The sequence below is a fragment of the Gymnoscopelus microlampas genome, assembly GCF_963454915.1.
Source record: "Gymnoscopelus microlampas genome assembly, chromosome: 8".
NCBI lineage: Eukaryota > Metazoa > Chordata > Actinopteri > Myctophiformes > Myctophidae > Gymnoscopelus > Gymnoscopelus microlampas.
In genome coordinates this window covers 20,227,326-20,251,972 of record NC_139945.1, presented here as the reverse complement: position 1 = coordinate 20,251,972, position 24,647 = coordinate 20,227,326, and the positions used below count along the sequence as shown (strand labels likewise).

Genomic DNA, 24,647 nt, shown 5'->3' with positions numbered 1-24,647 from the left:
TGTGGACATCCTTTTCATCAGACGACTTATCCAATGTGTTTTATGTTGTCGCATTTATATAGGTTATATTGAATTATACACAGCTATATAGGCCTACTGCAGGGTTGGTGTTTACCATAGTGTGAAAACTGTGATTTAAAAAAAAAAAGATAATCTGAACAGTAGAATTATTTATATTTATTTTAATGCTATAATGTCAAATGTATTGTGAACCAAGATATGTGCTGTGGTATGATTCCAAGTAGGGTCAGACGAACAGGAAGTGAAGTTGAGAGGCTAGAGGGTCCAATGTTGTCATTGGTGTGGTCCTGACTCCTGACAGAAACTAGGTTCTCATACTATAGTGAGTGATAGGGAAGTATTACAGTAAACAAAGTCCATGTTTATGATATATGCAGTAGCGTATATGCTTGTTGAAGACCGGTTGTAACAGAAAACATAATGTCTGTTGTTGATATTGTAGTATAAAAGTAAAGCAAGTTTCCGTGTTACTAACAGCACACAGAGGCTGTCCCCAACTTTGTCTAATGGTTTCATGTACATTTCCGAAACTGGAGAAAGCACTTTGTGCAAAGGTAGCAAGTCAATGAGTGAATAGAATATGGGCTTGGGCAGGCTGACTGACTTACATTGCTGTTGGAATGTGAACTTGTGAGGACTGAAGAGAAATTGAGAAGAAGAGGGATAGCTGTCTGGCAAAGACTGAAACATTGTTCAAATCTTCTCATCTTCTTCCAAAGATCAGGTTGCATAGAAGAAAGATGACACAGGCTTGAGGAAGACTGAGGAGAATGGAATGAAGAGAGAGAGAGGCTGGGTAGAACAAGTAATGAGAAAATAAGTAAAGTGTAGATGGAGAGAGAGAGAGAGAGAGAGAGAGAGAGAGAGAGAGAGAGAGAGAGAGAGAGAGAGAGAGAGAGAGAGAGAGAGAGAGAGAGAGAGAGAGAGAGAGAGAGAGAGAGAGAGAGAGAGAGAGAGAGAGAGAGAGAGAGAGAGAGAGAGAGAGAGAGAGAGAGAGAGAGAGAGAGAGAGAGAGAGAGAGAGAGAGAGAGAGAGAGAGAGAGAGAAAAGTATAGATGAATGTTGGCGTTTGAGAGAGTAGAGAGAGAAATATACTCTGCTAGAGCAGCGCAAGGGATGAGAAAGCAAGAAAGTGTAGATGAAAGGAGATCCGTCTCCCCAGGCAGGTAGACTGTGTGTTTATGGAGAGTCCAGAGAGAGCGTGAGAGATGGAAGGCAAGGCGCCTTTCTTCTTTCTACAGATTTAGCCTGGTCTGATAGCCAAACAGCCAGACCTCCAGAGAAAACACAGCAGCAGGGCAAGGCTAATACTCTGTAAATGAAAACCTGCAGGGTAGGTGTATCAATTCGTTCTTTCCGTCCGTCCGTCCGTCCTTCTGTCCGTCCGTCTGCTGTTTTATCAAATCACAAATGTTAACGGGTCACACATTTTCCCATGTTCAATCTCGTGTTTTATACACAGGATAAAAACAGACTACAATGAAACAGTCATGCTTTTGCTTACCCAACTGAACTATTATAATATGTGACATTGTCTGAAGTCTCAAATAAAAAAAATGAGTGTTGGGGTAGACAGAGGAAGCTGACTGGAAATGGATGAAATGAGCACAGGGTGTGGAATAACAAGTAGAGGGGGAAAGAAATTGGAAAGCCAATGAGAGCCATACTCTGATACTTTGCCTTAATGGGGAGAAACTAGAAAGGGGCTTAGCACATACAAATAAAATCCCTTTTGGAATGAGCACAGCAGCCAATATCAACACAACCCTGTAGGTACGCAGGACCACAGACCACAGAAAAAAAAATAAGTTGCAATAATATAACAATACCAGACCTACGTATGTTTGAGCCAGTTGCAACAGCAAGTCCAGATAGTAGGCCAGCATTGTGTTAAGGTGGAGCAAGATTTATAGCCAAATAAAAATAAACTGATAACATTCTACCTACAGCCTCGCTCTGCTGGTATCTGCTATGCAATATGCATCTGACTTTAAACCTGTGTTCCTCCCGTACCATTGCATTTAAAAATATTTTATCTTTCAGTTACCTGTGAATATGGTTTTAATATTATTGATGGGAGGTTAGTGGCGGTTCCATAAGTGATCTAGTTTTATTTTTGCCGTGGCCAAATATTTACTTAAATTGAATAAAAAAATGTAAGTAACGTTGAAAAACTAGTTAGAAAAGTATGTTATTTTTGGTGACACTATCGTAGCCTGGTAAACCCTCCCTCCGGAAATCTCATTTCCATTTGATTCACTCCTGGAATCAAATGGAAATGAGATTTCCGGAGGGAGGGTTTACCAGGCTAACACTATCGTGCAACAAAGTACAAATTAGGCTTGTGTTTACATTCCTCACACTTGCGTTTAATAGGTTTAGGTAGTGTTCACTAGGGCTGGTAAATTAATATTCGATATTCGAATATTCCTCGAATATGGGGAAAAATGTATATTCGGGGTTTTTTTATGTTTATTTGACAGGGTAAATACAAAAAAACAATTTATCAAGTTATAAAAACAAACAATGTATTCTTTATTGGATCTTTATTGGATTATTATTATTTTTTAACAATAATATTCGAATATTTTAGATATTCTGACAATGTTTAAGACCAATATTCAAGTATCATTTCTGAGGAATGTTACCAGCCCTAGTGTTCACACCATGGTCCTTGTGAAAAAAATTTAGCCAACACCATTTTACCCTGTGAGAAATGACCAAAAGGCGACCACATACAGACTGCTTTTAGAAGGCGCTGATCGGAGCCCCTTTGAGCACTTTTAAAAGTTGAGACTAGTTTAATATTTTCAGTAATGACAGCTTTTTATCAGCTGTCCAACAGGACTGCACACAAATGACCATGGACCATCTCTGTCAGCTGTGGCTGTCAGCCTCAGTCGCGGAGACACCCACACCACACCCAACTACCACCAGCGCCCCTCCCTCCTCCTCCTGTGCCTAACAAAAACTGTATAATAAACTAGTATAATAAGCCAAGTATTACCTAATATAATAATGTTGTATTTTCTATATTTAACGTGTAGTTGTATTTTCTTAAAGGCATGCATCTTGCAAATTCGCAACTGATAAGCGAGCTGTGGTCCAGCTGAGCAGCGTGAGCGTTAAAGTGTGGGAGTTTATTATACTTGTGCACCCAAATGACTTTCTATACACGAATCCACGGAGCGCTGCACTGTAGGTGGCGCAACCATTGCTGCGTTGTCAGTCAGCTGCTGCGGTTCTGTCCATCTGTTGACGTTAGCAGAGCAGCCATAAACTAGCCTACTGGCACCTGATTTTCTGTACATTTTTGTAAAGTTAGTGTTGGTAAAAATGAGTAAAAAGCAGGTAAAAGAGTAAAGTGAGCAGTCAGTGACTGCAGCTGACTGACACCGCAGCAGCAGCTGACTGAGTCTGACACAGCAGCAATGGTTGCGCGCAGGGCAGCGCTCCGTGGATTTGTGTATAGATTCAGATATACTGTCTGAAATCTGAAGGATTATTATCAACTCGCGTGAGTGAGACAGAGCGGGGCTCGGCAGCTCATAGCCACCTACTGAACAAATTCAGTTAAAGAATGAAAACGTTTAGCTGTTTTAGGCTTGGTTGTTCATCAAGTCAGATTTTATATGGAATCCAAACTTACAAACTGATCAAACACCAAATGTGTTTTTTCAAATCAGTTAGTTAGTTAATGAATGAACCATGAGTGATGGTTGGATGATAATGTGTTGATATCGGTAGTTCAGTTCAGTTCACAGACAAAGTCCCTGGGTGAGTTGATACATACATACCTCTAAAAAAACTCGGTATCAAATCTGCCAAAAAAGTTTATATTTTCCACAAGTGAATGTTTTGAATCAGCAGCACACACTGAACAGAACATGTCCTTACCAGTGGTGGAAAAAGTACTCACATTTTTTACTTCAGTAAAAGTATCAATTCTGCTATGTAGAAATACTCTGTTACAAGTAAAAGTCCGGAATTCAAAATTTACTTGAGTAAAAGTACAAAAGTATTGGTATCAAAATGTACTTAAAGTACCAAAAGTAGAAAGTACCATTATGCAGACTGTCCAATTTCACAAGTTTTCAAATGTATAAATGTAAAAAAAACTTTTGAAAATAGCAGATCTACAAGCTCACAATGCGTTGCGATGCGACGCATTGTGAGCTTGTAGATCGGCCATTTTCAAATGGCTGAAATGGAGGGCTGAAGTGGGTAATGTATGTTTTGTTATAATGATCAAAATCTACAAAGTAACTAGTAACTAAAGTTTTCAAATAATTGTAGTGGAGTAAAAGTACAATATTTGCCTTTGAGATGTAGTGGAGTAAAAGTACTGAAAATTGGAAATACCTCAAAAGTGTACTTAGTTACTTTACACCACTGGTCCTTACTAACCACTGTGACCAAGTCGTTATCTCATGATAGTGACAGCCCAAGCTTGATGTTGTGTTTTAGATCATGAGGTTGATAAGATGGTGGTTAGAAAAGACAATAGTCATTGTTTGCAGTACTGGCTATTCAATGTGCTCTTCAATGAAGGCTGATAACTATCTTCATGAGGGAAGCTACTGTAGCCTATATGATGGCACATGATGTTGAATGAATCTCTGCTCATTTTTGTCTCTGTAACAATGCTCTGTCTGTTCAGGTCAACCAGGCAGTTCCCTGCTGTACTGTGTGCGTGCCGTGCATGCATAGGTGTGTGTGTGTGTGTGTGTGTGTGTGTGTGATTGTGAGAACAGGGTTTTGTGTGTGTGTGTGTGTGTGTGTGTGTGTGTGTCTTTGTCTGTACTGTAGTATTGTACATGGTGACGGAGCAACGATTTGTCCTTTGTGCTTGTACGAGCAATGATTTCAATCACAGGCTCACAATCAAGCTAGGACCTGCATGTCCTGGGTGATATGGACACACACACACACACACACACACACACACACACACACACACACACACACACACACACACACACACACACACACACACACACACACACACACACACACACACACACACACACACACACACACACACACACACACACACACACACAGATAATTCTGGGTCGCGAGTGTATTTCCCCTTAGTTGTTACTGTTTCAGTGCTAGTGAATAGCAGCATGTTGAATTGTAATAGGAGGCAGAACAAGAGGGAAAACACAGTTTTTTGTGGACGTTTCACAGTGGCATAATACTAGAATATTCTGAGTGACAGAAGAAGGTCTTTTGTTCCAGTCTAGAGAATGGTTTAGGATTTGGCCCAGCAGCATGCAGCCTCTGGGGCCATGGAGAGAACGGTGCATGTGATTAAATGTGTCTATGCAACATTTACTAATACACATGATCCGATGGAACCGTCCATGCTATTTAGTGACTGTGTGAATGTTTAGTGACTGTCTTGAATGTTTGAGAAAAGAGGGGTGATCGTGAGATTTGGTACTACACAGGGGTTATCAAGGGATTGTGTAATGTTAACTTATGGCACTGTAAAGGTCAAACGGGAAACCCCCCTTGTTTCATCAGTAAAGTAGATAGAAATACTATTAACTATATGCTGGTCAAGTTAACTGTGGCTAACCCACTAACATTCACTGGCCAATGGTAGCAGCATTTGTTTGGTACGTTTCAATTCACAACACTCTCTATAGACTTATATTTGGTTATAATGGTCAAACCTTGCTTTTCCTGTAGACCTCCTGTAGTTTGAATAACATTCGAGTACAAGACCGTGAAATATGTGACCAGATGTTTGATAGCATGTTGACTTGTGACTTGTGATGACTGACATTACAGTCAACTAATGACAGGTTCTTCAACAAGAACATCACCTTGGCTTAGAGTTTACTCACGATCTAATGATGTAGTTATGACTGCATGCCTACCGTAACTCCATGATTCATACAGTTTCCCCAAACTGAGCTACACAGCAGGCTTTGTTGGTGCTGGACATGAGGCTGAAATTGTCAGATTGTAGGCTAGATTTATGTTATCTTGACACAACTAGGCATTAGACAGGTGGCCCTGGGACTGGAAGGTTGTCGGTTCGTAAATTGTTTTGGGAAAATCTGATCGGATGAGGAATGTTTTCCATTACATCCAACAGCTGCTGTAGAGGTGTACTTGAGCAAGGCACTTAATTGTGTCACTTGCTGTGTACCTCCCCAGGAATTAATGTGAAGCTGGTGCGGGCCAAAACCTCTGTCAACCCTTGCTATTAGAAAGACACACGGAGAAAGGCACATTTTATTTGTTTGACAGCTATGTGGTTGTCTAACCAGACTTCTGAATCCTTATAAAGGGGAACTAAACCCTAGGTCACTGACTATTGTAAGTTTGCTGCCATCTAAACGTTAAAAATGAAAAGATTTAGGTGCCAATGTGTAAGTATTGACATATTGACTAGTGTCACCTAAATCTAACATCCATTATTAAACTATCTATTTGGGGCACCGATAGCCGAGTGGTTAAGGTGCCCTGATCCCTTTGCTTCCCGAGCCCTGGACTAAAAGGCAGAAGAAAAAACGATTTTATGTGTGTGTGTGTGTGTGTGTGTGTGTGTGTGTGTGTGTGTGTGTGTGTGTGTGTGTGTGTGTGTGTGTGTGTGTGTGTGTGTGTGTGTGTGTGTGTGTGTGTGTGTGTGTGTGTGTGTGTGTGTGTGTGTGTGTGTGTGTGTGTGTGTGTGTGTGTGTGTATATGTGTGTATATATAAAGTTTTATTTGATCAGCTGCAGTAGTCTTGCTTACGTCACAGTGAGTGTACCACGCTCATCTTAGATCTTTATATTAGTTTGAACCTTTAGACAGCGCAGCAAACTCACAAAAATGCCATAGCATTCCATTTCCCTTTCAATGCACCATGCTAGGCAGGCAGCCATGTTGGTAGAGCGGCTTATTATGCTGGAACTCCAGACTTAATGTGGTTAATGACCTAGCCACTGTGTGTGTGTGTGTGTGTGTGTGTGTGTGTGTGTGTGTGTGTGTGTGTGTGTGTGTGTGTGTGTGTGTGTGTGTGTGTGTGTGTGTGTGTGTGTGTGTGTGTGTGTGTGTGTGTGTGTGTGTGTGTGTGTGTGTGAACAATGAGACTTGGTGTTGGTGGCAATGATGAGTAGTCTAGTCCTGATGAGATGGTTACATTTTGAGTTGAAAACAAAGGTCAAAGATCAAGAGCATAACCAAGATCAAGGTCAAAACTTAATATTAATTGGTCATATCTGGTTAAAAATGTAATAATTAGTCTCGGAATTAATGAGTCGCGGAGCTCGAACTGCACTGCTCACTTGGCTCGTGTGACTCTTTGCTAACCTAAAATATCTTTTGTTAACACAAATATTAGAATCTTAATAGTTCCATTCCGACATGAACGAGACATTGAAAAAAGCCTTGAGTAATTGGGCCAGCCCTAGTAGTCAGTGTGTCCAACCAGGATATTTTCTGTTCTAAAATAAACTGTTCTCTATGTTTTGGATAGCCAAGTGGTTAGGGCACATACCACAGGGGCACAAAATGCTCTGATCACCAAGTCCCTGGTTTGATTCCGGTCAGCCAGAACATTTGCTTTATGTCATTCTGAATGCTCTCTCCAATGTCAGCTATCAAATAACGTTTTAAAAATACCCCCAAAAATAACTTTAAACATCTCATGTCTTGAAGTCCTGTCCTGTAAATCACTAGTTGAACTCTGAGTGTCTAGACTGACCTGGGGCATGCTGGGCATCCTTGAACTTGTGCTCTTTAATGTCAATGAACATGGCTGTATGTTTGTCTGAGCTGCTGAGAGTGAGCCCAGGGCAAGTTGAAGTCTCAAAGTCCCGTTATGAACAGTCAGGTGTGTGTGTGTGTGTGTGTGTGTGTGTGTGTAACTATATTTGTATGTGCATGTATGAGCTGTGCTCAACTCCGCTCCATGATCTCAGTGCCTCCTTTATCATTGACCTTTCCACATTCCACAACCTGCTCCTGGAAGTTGGCGCTGATTGGCTGTGCTGCTGCATGCTTTGTTTGAACTCAAACTCAGGATTGGACGGTTTGTTGTTCCTTGCTCCGATATGTCAACTGTCAAGTGGACCTGTTCTGCTGTATTTTTACACACTGAACAACAGCATCAAACAGGCCTTTTCCTTAGGCCTATTGAGATTGACAGCTTGTTGACAGTTTACAAGATAAACACCAAAATAGAGACGCTGCTTGTAGCTGCAGTTTAGTCTGTCTGGGACGAGTTTTTTTGTTATAATATAAGGTCTTATAATAAACACATAACCATTCTTCAAATAGCCTAATTTCACGATGTTATTGAAAACAAGGGGGCTTGATCAACACAAGGGATCTCAGCAAAGTGGGAAGGATGTGCATGTTTATTATGAAGATATTTGATGTCTGGGGTAAACAGATGTTATGAAGTGGCCGTATGGAATGAATTTCACATGCAGGGGAAGTCGGGGACAGAGAATTGGAAGTGACTGATCTGATACATCAATATCAAAAATATTTCAAAATGTTTGGCCAAATAACTGCTAAAATCATCTTGAAAGTATTTAGAGTTTAGTGTAGCGGGGATCTGATCCGGATTTTTCCGTCCGATGCCGGACCAGTCACAGATTATTTTCCTCAGGATTGGCCGATACCGATTTAAAAAAAAGGAAGAAGAAAATGTTGCTACTACAGTATCTGTACTTGTGGAATAATCTATGATTATGATGAGGGTGGAGTGTTTATTGACATGTGGCTACTTATATGGCCCTCTAGCGCCATCCCGTGGTAAATGACCGTTTGTTCAGAAATGACGGAGTGATGACGAACTTCCGGTTTAGCGTGATTTAATTATATACTTTCATTAAGATTTAGGTAGATTAGCGGCTTAATCCGCGCATAGAAAGTATTGTCCTAGTAGTGGGGTGATTTATGTATTTACTATCTAACTTTCTGAGGGTTTTTTAAGCTATTTGTTATGCCTGCCATCGTGACCAAGTGTACTGCGCATGCGTCAGCTTTCCTAGCACCGGAGTTTTTTGGTTAGTATCTCAGTAACAAAGAAGAGCCGCGGTGGGCAGATGGTATGTAAATTAAGCTCCGACCTTACACGACATAACTTATTTCTTGCATATATATATTATACCTTGTGAAGATGTATTTCATGTCGGTAATGATTGCTATGTTCTATGTTTTTATCTGCAGGTTTATAACCTGCTAACTACCGTTGTAACGACCAGTATAGTGTTAGATATGTGTGTGAGAGTTTGTGTGTGAATGAAACAGAAATAAAACGCCATAAAAGACACTTGTTTGAGTTGTATCCACTGGCCACGGCTCTACCTACCTTTCCAAAGGGAGATCTACGATTACATAGGGTGTGATTGATTAGATATTTGGACAGTTATAAACCATCGTCGCCTCCGGAGGAGGAGAACGTGTGGAACAGACGGCGGGGAGAAAGCGGACGTGACGACCGGACCACTTTCACTCGACGCTGCACGGCGGAGAAGCCGTTAAAGGGAAGTAAAATAGCGCTCATATTGACTACTAGTGGTAAAAAAGGCTTGAGGACCAAGGCTGTAAGCTAAAAGACGTAAAGTGACTGTTTCTGTGGATGCTGCTGCTTACATGCTAAGTGCTAGTTCCTTGGATGTTTGCTAGAAGGCTACGCTACGGCTGCTATGCTACGCTGCTACATGCTGAGTTCTATTGTGTCTTGGATGTTTTGCTAGAGACGGCTACGCTACGGATGCTATGCTACGCTGCTACATGCTGGGTTCTATTGTTCTTGGATGTTTTGCTAGAGAAGGCTACGCTACGGATGCTATGCTACGCTGCTACATGCTGAGTTCTATTGTCTCTTGCTACGCTGTCTCTTGGATGTTTTGCTAGAAAGCTACGCTGAGGATGCTATGCTATACTGCTACATGCTAGGAAGCCCTATTGTCTCTTGTTGAAGATACAACGGCTGCTGTTTTACGCTGCTACATGCTGAGTTATTGTTGCTGGATGTTTTGCTAGAAAGCTACGCTGAGGACGCTATGCTATATTGCTACATGCTAAGGAAGCCCTATTGTCTCTTGTTGAAGATACAACACACTGCTACATGCTAAGGAGGCTGCAGCAGCGCTCTATTGGTTTTGCTGCTCTTGGTTTTGCTGCCTTTGCCTTTGCTGCTATTGACTTTGCTGCTATTGTACTCTCTGCTGCGATCTGCTACCTAGTGAGCCGTAATCAAACTGTTCCGGGGTCCCTATATGTGCACTGAAAGCCAGTAGAGGGGAGCGATAAGACGGAAAGCAATATGGGGTCAAGTGGTGACATAAAGAAGAAGCTAATCAATGCAGTGACCACATACGGGAATATAGCAGATCAGATCGACGATGCTATTGATCGTGCGCCAGCCTTGGAACTGGACAGAGAGAGAAAAGCACTCCAGGATGAGTGGAAGAGACTCTTGGGGTTCTGGAATGCATATGAGATAGCCTTAAAAGAGGAGGATGAGACCGCAAACGCAGGAGCGATTGCAGAAGTCCAGACGAAGAGGGCTGCCGGTAGACAAAGGCTCAAAGACACAGATCAGAGGGTCCGGGCGGAACTATGGACCCGCTGTGCAGAACCGAATGTGAGAATCCTGAGGGGGGAGTTTGATGATGCTTTGGGGAAGGTCCAGGTGCGTAGCTTGCAGGCGGCATCCGCAGAGCAACGAGAGAGAGAGAGGAGAGGTCTAGAGAGGAGACTCTATGACTTTGTACAAGTGATGAATGAGTGGTTATCCGTTGTCCCTGTGGATAAAGCAGAGGAGATGCAGACTACTTACAGGATCCTAAAGGACCAAAAAGAAGTGCTGCTGGAAGACTGGGCCGCGCTCAGGGAGGTTAAGGGAGCTGACGAGAAAGACGAGTCGTCAGTGGTGGTGGTAGATGAGGGACATAACGACCCGTCAAAGCATACTACAACCCCAGCCAGCCCGCAAGTGCATAGCCTTAGAGACCGGCCTGCTGTATCCAGTGGCAGTGTCTATCCTAAGCGTGCATATGTGGGGCCACCCGCTCCGGCCTGGACAATGCAGCACCAGTCCTCAACACCATTGAGAGACGGTGGGACTCCGCGCTTGTCTTTCCCAGCCTCAGGCATACCACCACATCAGCAGAGTGGCCGTACAGGTCAGCACGGCGTCACTGAAGCTCCGCAGGCAGCGTTTGAATCCCACGGTTGGTCAGGCATGGCATCTGGAGGAGATGGCAGCGCCCAGTACTACAGGCCCAAAGTCAAGGTGAAGCCGATTAGTCTGCCTATGTTCTCCGGGGACAGAAGGACCTACTGGAACTGGCGGAACAATTGGGAGAAACTCCAGGGACATGCAGAACCCTCAGGGTTAGAAGTGTGCAAGAGGGCTCACCTACTTGACAGCCTGGAAGGGGCACTGAAGACAGAGCTTCGATTAGATACATGCAGAACGTCAATGGATATCTTTAGACTCCTGGATAACCGGTTTGGAAACAAGGGCACTACTGCTCAGGTGATCCTGGAGGAACTGGAGGAAATGCCTGCGGTGAAGGGCAACCAGCCTAGGAAGGCAATAACCTTAATCCAGACAGTGGAAAGGGCACTGTGCGATCTAGAAGACCTGGAAATGGTGGGGGCCATCAAAAATCCTTTGATGATCAATAGGATAGTAGGGAAACTTCCCGCGGAGGTCAAGAGGAAATGGATCTCCCATGAGCAGGACGCCATGAATGGTGTCAACCAAGGGAATCATTTCGACAAGCTCTTAACGTTTCTGAAAAAGGAGGAGGGGATCCTCGAAAGGCTAGCAGAGATGGATCTTGGAACCACCTATGTTAATGAGAAGACGGCCCAGCGGGAGAAACCGAGAGAGAGGAGGCAGGAAAAGCAGTCATTCACCAAGACAGCAGTGAGTGAGATCAAGAGGGAGTCCCAGCGAGAACCGTGCACTATGTGTGGAGATGAAAAACATGGAGGACGACTCTACGCCTGCCCAGCCTTCAAGAAGGCTAACCTGTCAGTTAAGAATGTCCAGGTAAAGAAGACAAAGGCGTGTCCCAGATGCCTGAGCGTTCACGGGGCTGACAGAGCATGTAAACAGGGTTTTCCCTGCCGAAAGGAAGGGTGTGCTGGGGAGGACGCTCCTGCAGACCATCATTACCTCCTCTGCCCCAGCTCAGAAGGAAGGGGGGCGTCAACCAGAAGGGAGACCAGGGTCGAAAAGAAGAGAGGGCCTCGTGGCCTGACAGAGGAACAGGAAGCCGTCACAGCCAGACTTGCAACTAAGTTGAGTCCGAGAGAGATGGAGGATCTTAAGAAAGCCTTCACTAACAAGGCAACCTCAAAAGTATGCTCTAAGTACAGTCTGGTGGAGAAGGAGCTACCGGTCCTCATGATGCTTGTGGATGTCACAACAAGAGGAGGAGACTATATTGGAGCCCTGATTGACCTCGCCTCCGACACCAACTATATCACGCACCAAGCCGCTAAAAGACTCGGACTGACTGGTGAACCAATCACACTGGTGGTTTCTGGAGTCGGGAAGATGGAGGTAAGGGTCGACACAAGGAGATATCTTGTGGCAATCAAAGTATGGACCCCAAGAGGAACCCTAAGATCCCACGAGATGATCTGCTACGGTTTAGATGACATCGCCAAAGTGGATCGAGTGGTGGAATCAGAAGAACTGGAGCAGTTCTTCCCAAGGGTCAGGCCAGGAGAATTGGCCCGTCCCGAGAAGATTGAACTTCTCATCAGCACTCGCGAAGGCCGACTAGCACCGCAAAGACTGCATAGAATCGGTGATCTAGTGCTGTGGGATGGCCCCCTGGGCAAGACCGTGAGTGGTGTGCATCCGGACCTCTTTGAAGAGGTGGAGGTGACAACACGCCATTCATTAACACACTTTGCTCGTTCCATGAGGACGGCAGCCATTAGGGTGGAGGAACACCTTTTCAATGTCCCAAAGCCTGTGGGCAATGTGGAAAAGGAACACCTTTCCAATGTACCAAAGCCTGTGGGCAATGTGGAAAAGGAACACCTTTTAAACGTCTCAAGGCCTGTGGGTAATGTGAAAAGGGCAACTACCGCTGCAAGCGCTACCGATGCCATAAGTTGGTTGAAGATGGACAGCATTGGAGCAGCATGTGACCCTGCATGCGGGGGCTGTCGTTGCGGGAAATGCTCTCCGGGAGGAAAGGAGATGACGCTGGTTGAAGAAAGGGAGATGGAGCGTATAAAAGCAGGCTTGACCTTCAAAGAAAGGGATGAGCACAGTGGAGAGCCCCACTGGGATGCAAAGTACCCCTGGAAGGAGGATCCGGCATCACTCCCCAACAACCGCAAAGTAGTGGAAGCAACGTTCCTACGAACAGAGAGGCGCCTTGAAAAAGATCCCAAGTGGAAAGAAGCCTACTCCAGGCAGATCCACGAAATGATTGAAAGAGGAGCAGCGGTGAAGTTGACAAAGTCCATGATGGAAGAGTGGCCGGGAGCAGTGTGGTGGGTGAGTCATCTGACAGCACCCAATCCCCATTCAGTTACCACGCCAGTGCGTATCGTCTGGGACAGCAGCCAAGAATACAGGGGAGTGAGCCTGAACAACATCCTGCTAAAGGGCCCAGACGTGCTAAACCCCATTCGGGCAGTATTACTCAGATTCCGGGAGGGAGAGTTTGCTGCTATCGGCGACATCAAAAAGATGTACAATTCAGTTTGGCTGGAAGAGCAAGAAGTCCATCTTCACCGATTCCTGTGGAGAGACTCACCACAGGACACGATTGAAGACTATGCCGTTGTAAGGGTGAACATGGGAGATAAGCCAGCCGGATGCATAGCGCAAGTGGCTATGAGGGAGACTGCCAATCTTCCTCAGTTCTCCCACCTTGTGGATGAAAGAAGTGTCATTCAGGAGAACAGCTACGTGGATGACATCTTTGCATCAAATAATGACCCCAGCAGACTTGAAGAGATCCTGGAGGGGGTTGAAGCTATACTGAAGACAGGAGGCTTCCACCTCAAGCCCTGGGTCCGGTCTGGGCAAAGTGGGAGGATTGATGCTACAGAATCCAAACCTGAAACACTGATTCTTCCTAACCAGCTCAAAGAAGAAGACAACAAGGCATTAGGGGTGGGTTACCTCGTCCGTGACGACAAGCTCTTTGTCATGGTATCCATCAACTTCTCTAGTAGAAAGGGGAAGATGAGAACTGGAGAAGACCTGAGCGAAGAGGAAGTTGTGGAGATGACGCCAAACCCATTGTCACGTCGGGTGCTACTAAGCCAAGTTGCTGGACTGTACGACCCTCTAGGTCTCGCAACACCAATGAAGCAAAAGGGAGTGATTCTCGTGAGGAGAGCCTTCCAGGAGGCCGGAAACCTGACGAGAGACACCTGGGATGAACCACTGTCTGATGACCTCCGTGAAAAAGCAGTAGAGCTATTCAAGGAGTACACAAGACTGAGCAGCATCACGTTTCACAGGAGCATCACGCCCTCCGGCTGGAGGGGGAAGCCCTGGGGTATCACGTTTTCGGATGGAAGCTGTGAGTCCTATGGAGCTGTACTGTACCTAAGGTGGAGGACAGCCGATGGTGTAGTCACCCGACTGATAGAATCAAAGGCAAAACTAGCCCCTCTTGACCAGAAGGGTGACGCGGTCAAGGCCGAAATCTGTGGAGCTGTGTTCGCCTCTCGTCTAAAGGGCTACGTGCTGAAGCATGGAAGATTGGAAGTGGAGAGATGGTTCCATTTTGTAGACAGCCAGACGGTGCTAGGTGCCATCCAAAGAGAAAGCTACGGGTTCCAGACGTTCTTTGCTAATCGAGTTGGGGAGATCCAGAAGGCTGGCCCCGTAGAAGACTGGTGGTGGATACCTGGAACACTAAACGTTGCTGACTTAGTGACAAGGAGCGGCTGCACCCCTGAACTGCTCACAGAGAGCTCTGTATGGCAAAATGGTCCTGACTTCCTGGCCGATCCTGAAGAAGAATGGCCCATGAAATCCGCCTCCGAAGTAGTGGCTGCTGCTAGAGACATCGTGAGCAAGCTCCAAAGAAAGTCCTTCTCAGCTGTAACTACGAGAGCACAGGCCAAGCTGATAACACCCCCTGACAGTTATGAGAAGAAAAAGACGGACGACGGGGCGCCACAAAAGTCTTCAGACGCGACAGCCCTTCCCTCAGAAGAGAGCAAAGTTCCCCAAAAGCTCTGGGGCGCTGCGCTTGTGGACCAAGTCGACCCAAGAAGATACAGCACGCTGACCAAGCTCTGTAATGTAATCGGCTTCGTCAGAAGAGCAGTGAAGTTCTGGTTATCACGGAAGAAGAGAACCTGCACACCAGTAAAGTGGGAGGCCTTGACAGTGACTGAACGTCAAGCTGCTTTCGAAGAACTAAGCCTGGCAGCTCAGAAAGGAGTGAAGTTTCCTGAAACTACACTAAACAGGCTTGTAGTCCGTGAGGAGAAAACTTCTAAACTGTTACTGTGCCACGGCCGAGTCCAAACTATGACTGAAGGACGGCCCGGAGTGCCCTTGATTCCCTACGGGGAGTGGGTTAGCATCCTTCTGGCTGAAGAAGCCCACCGGGCCAACCATGAGGGAGTAGCTGGTACCCTTCTACGAATAAGGGAAAAGGCGTGGATTGTGCAAGGACCAAGAGTTGCTCGCAAAGTAATCGACTCCTGCATTCACTGCCGGAAAAACAGGGCAAAAATGTGCCAGCAAGTTATGAGCGACCTCCCGCCGGAGCGCACAACGCCAGCTGCACCTTTTGAATACACAACGTTGGATCTCTTCGGCCCTTACACCATCAGAGATGCAGTGAAGAAAAGGACTAGCAAGAAAGCCTGGGGCATTGTCTACTGCTGCATGGCATCAAGAGCGGTGCATGCTGACGTCGTAGAAGACCTATCAACAGAAGGTTTCCTGAAAGCATTTCAACGCTTCACTGCCCTGAGAGGCCATCCGAAGAAGCTCTGGTCTGACCAGGGAACCAACTTTGTTGGAGCTAAGCCAGTATTGGAAGAACTTTACAAGTTCCTGGCAAGTGTCGACAAGGAAAAAGTCCAAAAGAGAGCTGCCGAGACTGGCACAGATTGGACGTGGGTATTCCACCCAGCCGACTCGCCGCACCGAAATGGCGCTGCAGAAGCAGCAGTTCATGTAATGAAAAGAGCGATGAGCAGCGTGGGAGAAGAAGGAAACATGACGGCACTGGAGTTCCAGACCCTTCTATACCTGGCCGCTAACCTGTCTAATGAGAGGCCTATCGGCGCTTTGACCCAGCTGCAAGACGGGAGCGTTGAGGTCATCTCCCCCAACTCCCTCCTGCTGGGGCGCGCAGGGCCCAGTAGTGACCCCGGAGGGTTCGATTCCACTGTCTACCCATTCGTCCGTCTGAGAGCGATCCAGATCGAGGTGGACAAGTTCTGGAAACGGTGGAGCCAGCTAGCGGGTCCAGGACTCTTCATCCGGAAGAAGTGGCACACCCCTGCCAGGGACGTCACCGTCGGAGACCTGGTATGGCTCGCTGACCAGAACGCACTCAGAGGCCGTTTCAGACTGGGTCGAGTCGTGGAGGCGTTTCCTGATGAGAAAGGTGTCGTCCGAGACGTGAAGGTGAGAACCTGCCACAGCCTTCCTGCCAGCACCAGCCCTTCCAAGAGTGACCAGCCCGTCGCAAGTTGCCCGTCCACCATCCTCCACAGGGATGTTAGGAGGCTGGTGGTTCTTCTACCAGTAGAAGAGCAGTAAAAGAAGAAAAGATTCCCCACTGCCATCCTCCCTGGAGGTTGGCGGTGTGTTTCGGTAAGGCCAGTTCCGTGCCGGTGCAACTTGGTACAGCTGTGACTGGACATGACCGAGGTCTAAGCCCACCTCTGTGCGGGCTTGTACTTCTGTATGTTTAGTTGGCAGTTGTGCGTTGTTGCATCTGCTAGGGCTGCGCTTAAAGGATTGTATGCTGCATCAAGGACCACGAGAAGGATCTCACCATTTTTGTAACGTATTTTTCACCTTTTACAGACAATATTTCGCGTATTTTGCGTATTTTTTACAGACACTGTTTTGCGCCTTTTACGAACAATATTGACGGCCTAGTGCCCATTATTTTTCCCTTGGAGAAATGTTTCAAATGCATGGACTAAGGGAGTTATGGGTGGTGGTCCTCTTGGGTCTTAAAGCCATAGGACCAAGTGGGAGGTGTGGAATAATCTATGATTATGATGAGGGTGGAGTGTTTATTGACATGTGGCTACTTATATGGCCCTCTAGCGCCATCCCGTGGTAAATGACCGTTTGTTCAGAAATGACGGAGTGATGACGAACTTCCGGTTTAGCGTGATTTAATTATATACTTTCATTAAGATTTAGGTAGATTAGCGGCTTAATCCGCGCATAGAAAGTATTGTCCTAGTAGTGGGGTGATTTATGTATTTACTATCTAACTTTCTGAGGGTTTTTTAAGCTATTTGTTATGCCTGCCATCGTGACCAAGTGTACTGCGCATGCGTCAGCTTTCCTAGCACCGGAGTTTTTTGGTTAGTATCTCAGTAACAAAGAAGAGCCGCGGTGGGCAGATGGTATGTAAATTAAGCTCCGACCTTACACGACATAACTTATTTCTTGCATATATATATTATACCTTGTGAAGATGTATTTCATGTCGGTAATGATTGCTATGTTCTATGTTTTTATCTGCAGGTTTATAACCTGCTAACTACCGTTGTAACGACCAGTATAGTGTTAGATATGTGTGTGAGAGTTTGTGTGTGAATGAAACAGAAATAAAACGCCATAAAAGACACTTGTTTGAGTTGTATCCACTGGCCACGGCTCTACCTACCTTTCCAAAGGGAGATCTACGATTACATAGGGTGTGATTGATTAGATATTTGGACAGTACTAGCTGTCTCTTCTTTGAGTTACTCATACCCATATGATGAAACTGTCTTTGCAAAGACTTTTGGTTTGATTGGTGTGATATATAATAAATACATAAATAAAGGTTTTTAGGTTAACACTCTATATTCTGATAGTAATCATTGTTATAGTGTTTGTTCCATAACAGGGGTCCCCATCTCTCCAGCTCTTTAGTAAACAGAACATACATTTTAATTTATCAGCTTCAATTTGGCTGCTATTTGTTTTTTCTTTCATCACTTCCAATTTCCCTTGTTTATCCTGTAACCTGTATGAGTTTTCTCTCCTGTTGGGATACAATTCCCAAGCTCAAAATGTATTTTCTGTTTACTAAAGAGCTGAAGAGACGGGATACTGCTGTTACTGAACAAACACTCTTTAGTCTATACAGTAATGATTACTAAAAGAGTATCAAGCTATTTAACACTCAGCTTTCACTAAAATATGACTAAAACCCCCTTTAACCCATTAAAGGGGAAATCCACCCATTTTCAATATTTAACTATGTCATTAATATAGCAAATTACAACATGATGAGTCATCACGTTGTAATTTGCAATGTTAAACCCACAATCAATCCTCCAGTTCAAGGCAACACAGAAAGGGGGGAACTTTTTTCTTATTTCCACACAACTCCTTTATGCTATATTAATGACATAGTTAAATATTGAAAATGGGTGGATTTCCCCTTTAAGACCTAAAGAAGCATCTGTGTCACTTTTTCATTTGAGCTAAAAAGCATTATTTTACACTTTGGCTATTCAAAAATAGAGAAAATGTGTGCAAATTAATATATTTATATTATTTTAAAGCGAACATTTTTAACTCAAATCTTTGTTTCTGGGGTCACTGGAACAAAACATTTTGAGATGGGGGTCGGCAGCCAAATGCATATCATTTTGAGGGTCCTTGACATGAAAAAGTTTGAGCACCACTGATATAGAAACATGCGTTTTTCAGAAAACTGTTGGGATTTAGAAGACATTTGTAGAATCAGCTTCAGGTCTTAAAGGTGTAAGTGTGCCCAATCTGCCCATTATTAAAAACTCTTGAATCAGCTATATGTTTCAATATACAGTATATCAGACACATGCCAAGTGAAGTGACTCATTTTGAATTTGGAAACCTCTCTTTTAATTCAAACAAAATCATAAAGGCCAATTTGATTTTTTCATTTAGCCGATCACCGATCGATCAGCCCTAGTGTTTGTAGATGTCAAGTGATCTGTAGGTATGGACAAAGACATCCACAACAACCGCTGTCAACCAGACAAGTGTTATATGAGAAACCATCAAAAACAATCAATACTTACACTTGATGCTTGTCACAGTTACCTGGCTGAGCTGTTCCCGCTCTCAGACTGAAGTGTTTAGTTAAGATTAAGATTAGCTTGTTTCCATTCGGTGGTGATGCAATAGGAAATATTTAGCCACACTTCCTACCATGCAAAAACAAATCTGCCATATCTTTTAATGCAAATGTTTCCTGCTGAACAGTCCAAAGTAACGAGGGTTCCTGTTCTATTAGATTGACAATGCTAAGGCTTAAATCTATAGGCAATATAGGTCTATTATATAGACCCTCCAGAAAAATGCGATTATGCCATCGCAGAATTTACCGCATAATCAGCAAAATGGCGCATAATTATGCGGGGGTAACGATTTTTCAAAAAGGCTGCATCGCTTCGCATAATATGCGCATCACATCGCATAATATGCGCATCACATCGCATAATATGCACATTGCATCGCATAATATGCACATTGCATCGCATAATATGCGCATCACATCGCATAATATATGCTTGGCATCGCATATTTCCGCATATTTCGCAACTTTTCACATATTTGCATTTTTCGCAACTTTTCGCATATTACCGCATATTTCACAACTTTCCGCATATTTCGCAACTTCCCGCAATTTCACCGCATAAAATTGCAAAAAAAACCTGCATATATCGTCACAAAATCAAGGATTATAGCCTGCATAATCAAGAGTTTTAGCCTGCGTTTTTCTGGAGGGTCTATCTATAGACAAGTTGCCCAGACTTTGCCCTGTGTAACACTGCCTTATGTTGACCATTTCGCTCCCTTACTGTCTCTCCTTGCCATCATTGGTAATACATCTTCATCAAAGATAGACACGGTATTTCACTAGAGTCTGTCTTAAATCATACAGGCTATTATTAGCATTGAATTGAAAAATGCTGTCAGAATCAGCTGTATGCCAATTGCCAAATATCCTCCCGTGACTCCACTATGTCATCTTATAGTGAGTGCACTCTCTCTCTCTCACATGCACAATTAAAAAAAAAAAATTCAAAAGAGCTTCTTTGGCATGAGCAAACAAACGGTCCATGTGTCAAAGCAAGTGTCAAAAGATAATAAAAACGATTTAAGATGTTTTTTGGGGGGGAAAGTACAGTAGTACAGTAACACAGGGGTCTTCAACGTTTTCAGGCCAAGGACCCCCTAGCTGAGAGAGAGAAGCAGGGACCCCCACTACATATTGTATAAAATAGCGTTTTAGATTACACTTTTTTTATTTACTTGGTCTGCCCTTTTTTCCCTCTACACCTATACCTCTTTGCCAAAAGAGGTATAGCTCCACCTATACCTCTTTGCCAAAAATAGCCGATCTACAAGCTCACAACGCCTCGCAGCGTGAGGCGTTGTGAGCTTGTAGATCTGCTATTTTTGGCTAAAGTTCTCCTCAGAAAAAGTGCTTCAAGTGGTTAAGATAAAAAGAAGTGGTCAAGGTAGAAAAAAAAATCATCACACAAAGATTTGGCGGACCCCCTGTTGAAGACCCCTTGCAGTAACACACACACACACACACACACACACACACACACACACACACACACACACACACACACACACACACACACACACACACACACACACACACACACACACACACACACACACACACACACACACAGGCTCTCCACTACAGTAGCAAGTTCAGTTGAGAGGTGGGGGGGGGGCGTGTTCTCAATCCCCTGTTTCCCGGTGACGTCATGATACTGGGCCAGAGGAATGCAGCGCAACACTTTTGTATCCAGAGAGAGAGAGAGAGAGAGAGAGCTTAGTAGTTCAGTTGTTACTATCGCTTCCTCCTCCACGGAACTCTGTCGTGTTCCCTCCAGCAACAACAACACTTTACTGTTGACACACAAGGATCGTGGGAATACGGCAACGACTTGACTCGTCGTGGAAATAACTGGACAATAACTTTTTTTACGGTGTAGTGTCAGTGTGTACTTTGTTTTTGAGTGTACACTAACACTAACACTACTGGTGGTGTTCTGCGTCGCGGTGCTGCTGGTGTTTTGTGCTGCCTGCTGGCGACATGACATCAGGTGGATTATAAATGGAACGTTGTTGTGATCAACTGAAATAGCTGTGTGATCAACGTAAGTAGCACGAAGTGTTCCACTACGGTGCTGTTAGAATGATACATAGCCTACTTGTTTATTGTTGGACTGCATGTGTGTGTAATGTGTATGGAAAGGAAAAGCCGAGTCAGGCGCTGATTTAAAGGTCTATAAAAAAATCCATTAATCCAGTACTTTTGAGAAGTTGTGAAAATGGCAGATCTACAAGCTCACAACACGTAGCTTCAGACCGTGTTGTGTAAATTAACCTTCCAAGTTCTCTCTGCTTTAGAAAACACTTCTCTGACCCGCTAGTGGCCCGACATATCTCCCGATCCGTGGTGTAAAGTAACTAAGTACATTTACTCAAGTACTGTACTCAAGTAAAATTTTGAGGTTTTTTTTTTTTACTTTATTGGAGCATTTCCAAATTTCAGTACTTTTACTCCACTACATCTCAGAGGCAAATATTGTACTTTTACTAACCAAACAATTATTACAAAACATACATTAACCACTTCAGCCCAAATACATTTTTCAGCCATTTGAATATAGCCGACCTACAAGCTCACAATGCGTCGGCAGAGTGTTTCTACATTGCAGTATTGATACTTTTACTTAAGGAAAGAAATCGAGTACTTTTCCCACCACTGCCCTATACTGTCCCTCCCAGTCTGCCAGGATCCAACTGTCAGTCAAAACATAGGAACACAAGCACATAGCGTGGGAGTGAAATGATTTATCAATGAGCCAGCCTCTTGTTTGTTGAGCTCTTGTTTGTCCAACTTGTGCTGTACAGCAGGGGTCTCAAACGTTTTCAGGCCAAGGACCCCCTAGCTGAGCGAGAGATGAAGCAGGGACCCCCTCTATATTGTATGAAATTGTGTTTCAGATTAAATCTTTTGGTTGTTTACTAGGTCTGCTCTTTTTCCCCTCTACACCTATACCTCTTTGCCAAAAATAGCCGATCTACAAGCTCACAACGCCTCGCGAGCTTGTAGATCTGCTATTTTTGGCTAAAGTTCTCCTCAGAAAAGGGATGCTTGGGTTCAAGTGGTTAATGTAAAAAAGAAAAATCATATCACACAAAGATTTGGCGGCCCCCCTGTAGTAACTTTGAGGACCGCCTAGGGGTCCCGGACCCCCTGTTGAAGACCCCTGCTGTACAGTAAAAGCGGTGTTTCTCAAACCTTTTCACGTCAAGGGAGTAGGGACCCCCAAAATGATTACGTGCTTGTTTGGCCGCGGACCCCTATCTGAAAAGATTCTGTGCCAGCCGGGACCCCCATACAAGATTTGTGTTACATAGCCGACGTGTATATATAAGATTAAAGCGGTTAAACTGATTTTGATGCTATATTTGGCTGGGAACCCCCTCAAACACCCCCGGGGGTCCCCGGACCCCACTTTGAGAACCACTGCAGTAAAGTCCTCAATGTAAACTGAGAGAGTGTAAAATGTAACCAAAATGGTTGCATTTACATTCAGAAATACACATGGATAAATGATCAAATGAATTAGTTACAACTTACAAATGGGATAATGTACTCTTGTACTGTACTCGAACCTGTGACTGTCTGCAGTAATAAAATTACCACATAGAAGACAGCTGTGAGGCCTAGAAACTCCATCATTCACTCTCATGGCCTTATCAGGCTACAGTACACATGTGTTGGGGACGTGTGTGTGTGTGTGTGTGTGTGTGTGTGTGTGCTGGGACAACAGAAGTGATAGTGCTTCGCATACTGCCTTTGTTTTCATGTCAGCGTTAAATAAAAGTGCAAAGAGAAGAAAGGCTCCTGAAATCAGAAATGGGGGGGGGTTACATTATTCAGGCTGCTAGTTGAGTTCAGTGATTTGTCAAAAGGACATTTGTTACACTGCACACAGCTGCTGTTAGTCACACATGGTGAGAGGAGATCATAAATAATAGTGATTCACAGAATCACCTTTGTTCATAAAATGAACAAAGTTCTGTGGACAGTTGGTTACTTTGGCTTTCATTTTTCAGAAACAAAAAGAGTTTGTATTTGTTTAAATGTCCTTTCGAGTTTACAGTGGGTATTTGAAAGTGGCAAAAAAAAAAAGTGCTTGTTTAACCACTCTTTTCTTAGTAAAACGGACGTAAATCATACGCCAATCTCCTTGCCAAAAATAACCGATCTACAAGCTCACAAGTTACAACACATCGTTATGTGAGCTTGTTGATCTGCTATTTTTGGTGAATGTTCCCCCCAGAATAGGCATGCTGGGGTTCAGGTGAAAACTAGGCGTGAAAAGCTACTCTTCGTTTTATTAAGTTTGCAAAACTACAATAGTTTTTTGGTGGTTTAGATCCGTTGGACGTTTGGGCTCTCAGATTTTGCGTGATCATTTTTTAGATGTCAGGACTGTGCTGTTGTGTGTCATGGGAACTCTTAAGAAGTGAAGCAAGCTGGTGTCTAATCTTAACTCCCTCATTTACTGTAATAGCTGACAGATGTAGACCCACTTAGTACAATATAGATGCTGAGATTGCAGCGCGCCACACACACACACACACACACACACACACACACACACACACACACACACACACACACACACACACACACACACACACACACACACACACACACACACACACACACACACACACACACACTCTCAAAGTAACAGTGAACAGGATGATGTAGTTACATCACACAGTAGGTAGATCCAAGGTCACAATATGTGTGTTTGTACAGCACTTAATGGTTGGGAGAAAAGGTGTGTGTGAGTGTGTGTGTGAGAGAGAGAGAGAGAAAGAGTGTGTGTGTGAGAGAGAGAGTGTGTACCCGCCCTGGCTTCTACCAGTGTGAGAACAGGCTATTAATTATCACCCCTGATTCAGCACTAGCCAGCTAATGTTAGAGCTCCCCAGCAACAATGGAAACCAGAATACTTTTATGTCCTCATTCTATCCAAGATTCTAAAGCATCGGTTTGTGGTGTTTTAACATCCCAGGGGCTGGCTTGTATTGTTTGTCTCATGGAATGATGAGCAATGTTGCTGCCAACTTCAGGCACAGCTTACATTGAGAGTAATGACTCCACATTAAAGACAAAGCAGGTTACCACCATCCAACGGCTGGTAGATTTTCACTGTATCTGGTAACTTGGTTTACTCTCCCAGCCACGTAAAAGTTCAAAATCCTACAGAAAATAGTTGATAGACCTGCACAGGATAGCAGAATGAGAAGCACTCAGTATCTATCTGCTGCCTTTTTAATCCATTGAGCCTGGAACGCATCAGTGTCACTTTAGATTTCTTTGGCTATTCAAAAATAGCAGATATACAAGCTCATAGCGCGGCACCGA

General features: G+C 44.2%; 1 protein-coding gene across 3 annotated transcripts in view; it reads left to right on the top strand.

Annotated features, from left to right (window-relative positions):
* Positions 1-24,647, top strand: part of pak4 (p21 protein (Cdc42/Rac)-activated kinase 4) — a 69,988-nt gene that overhangs the window by 2,821 nt on the left and 42,520 nt on the right. Inside the window, exon 1 of one of the 3 annotated variants that reach the window (XM_084063744.1) lies at positions 2,883-2,994. The exons of 1 other annotated variant lie outside the window; for it this stretch is intronic. The gene's annotated coding sequence lies outside the window, so the exon portion shown is untranslated. Of the gene's footprint in view, positions 1-2,882; positions 2,995-21,025; positions 21,349-24,647 lie in introns of those variants that run through there. One more of the 3 variants, XM_084063743.1, reaches the window with a different exon arrangement.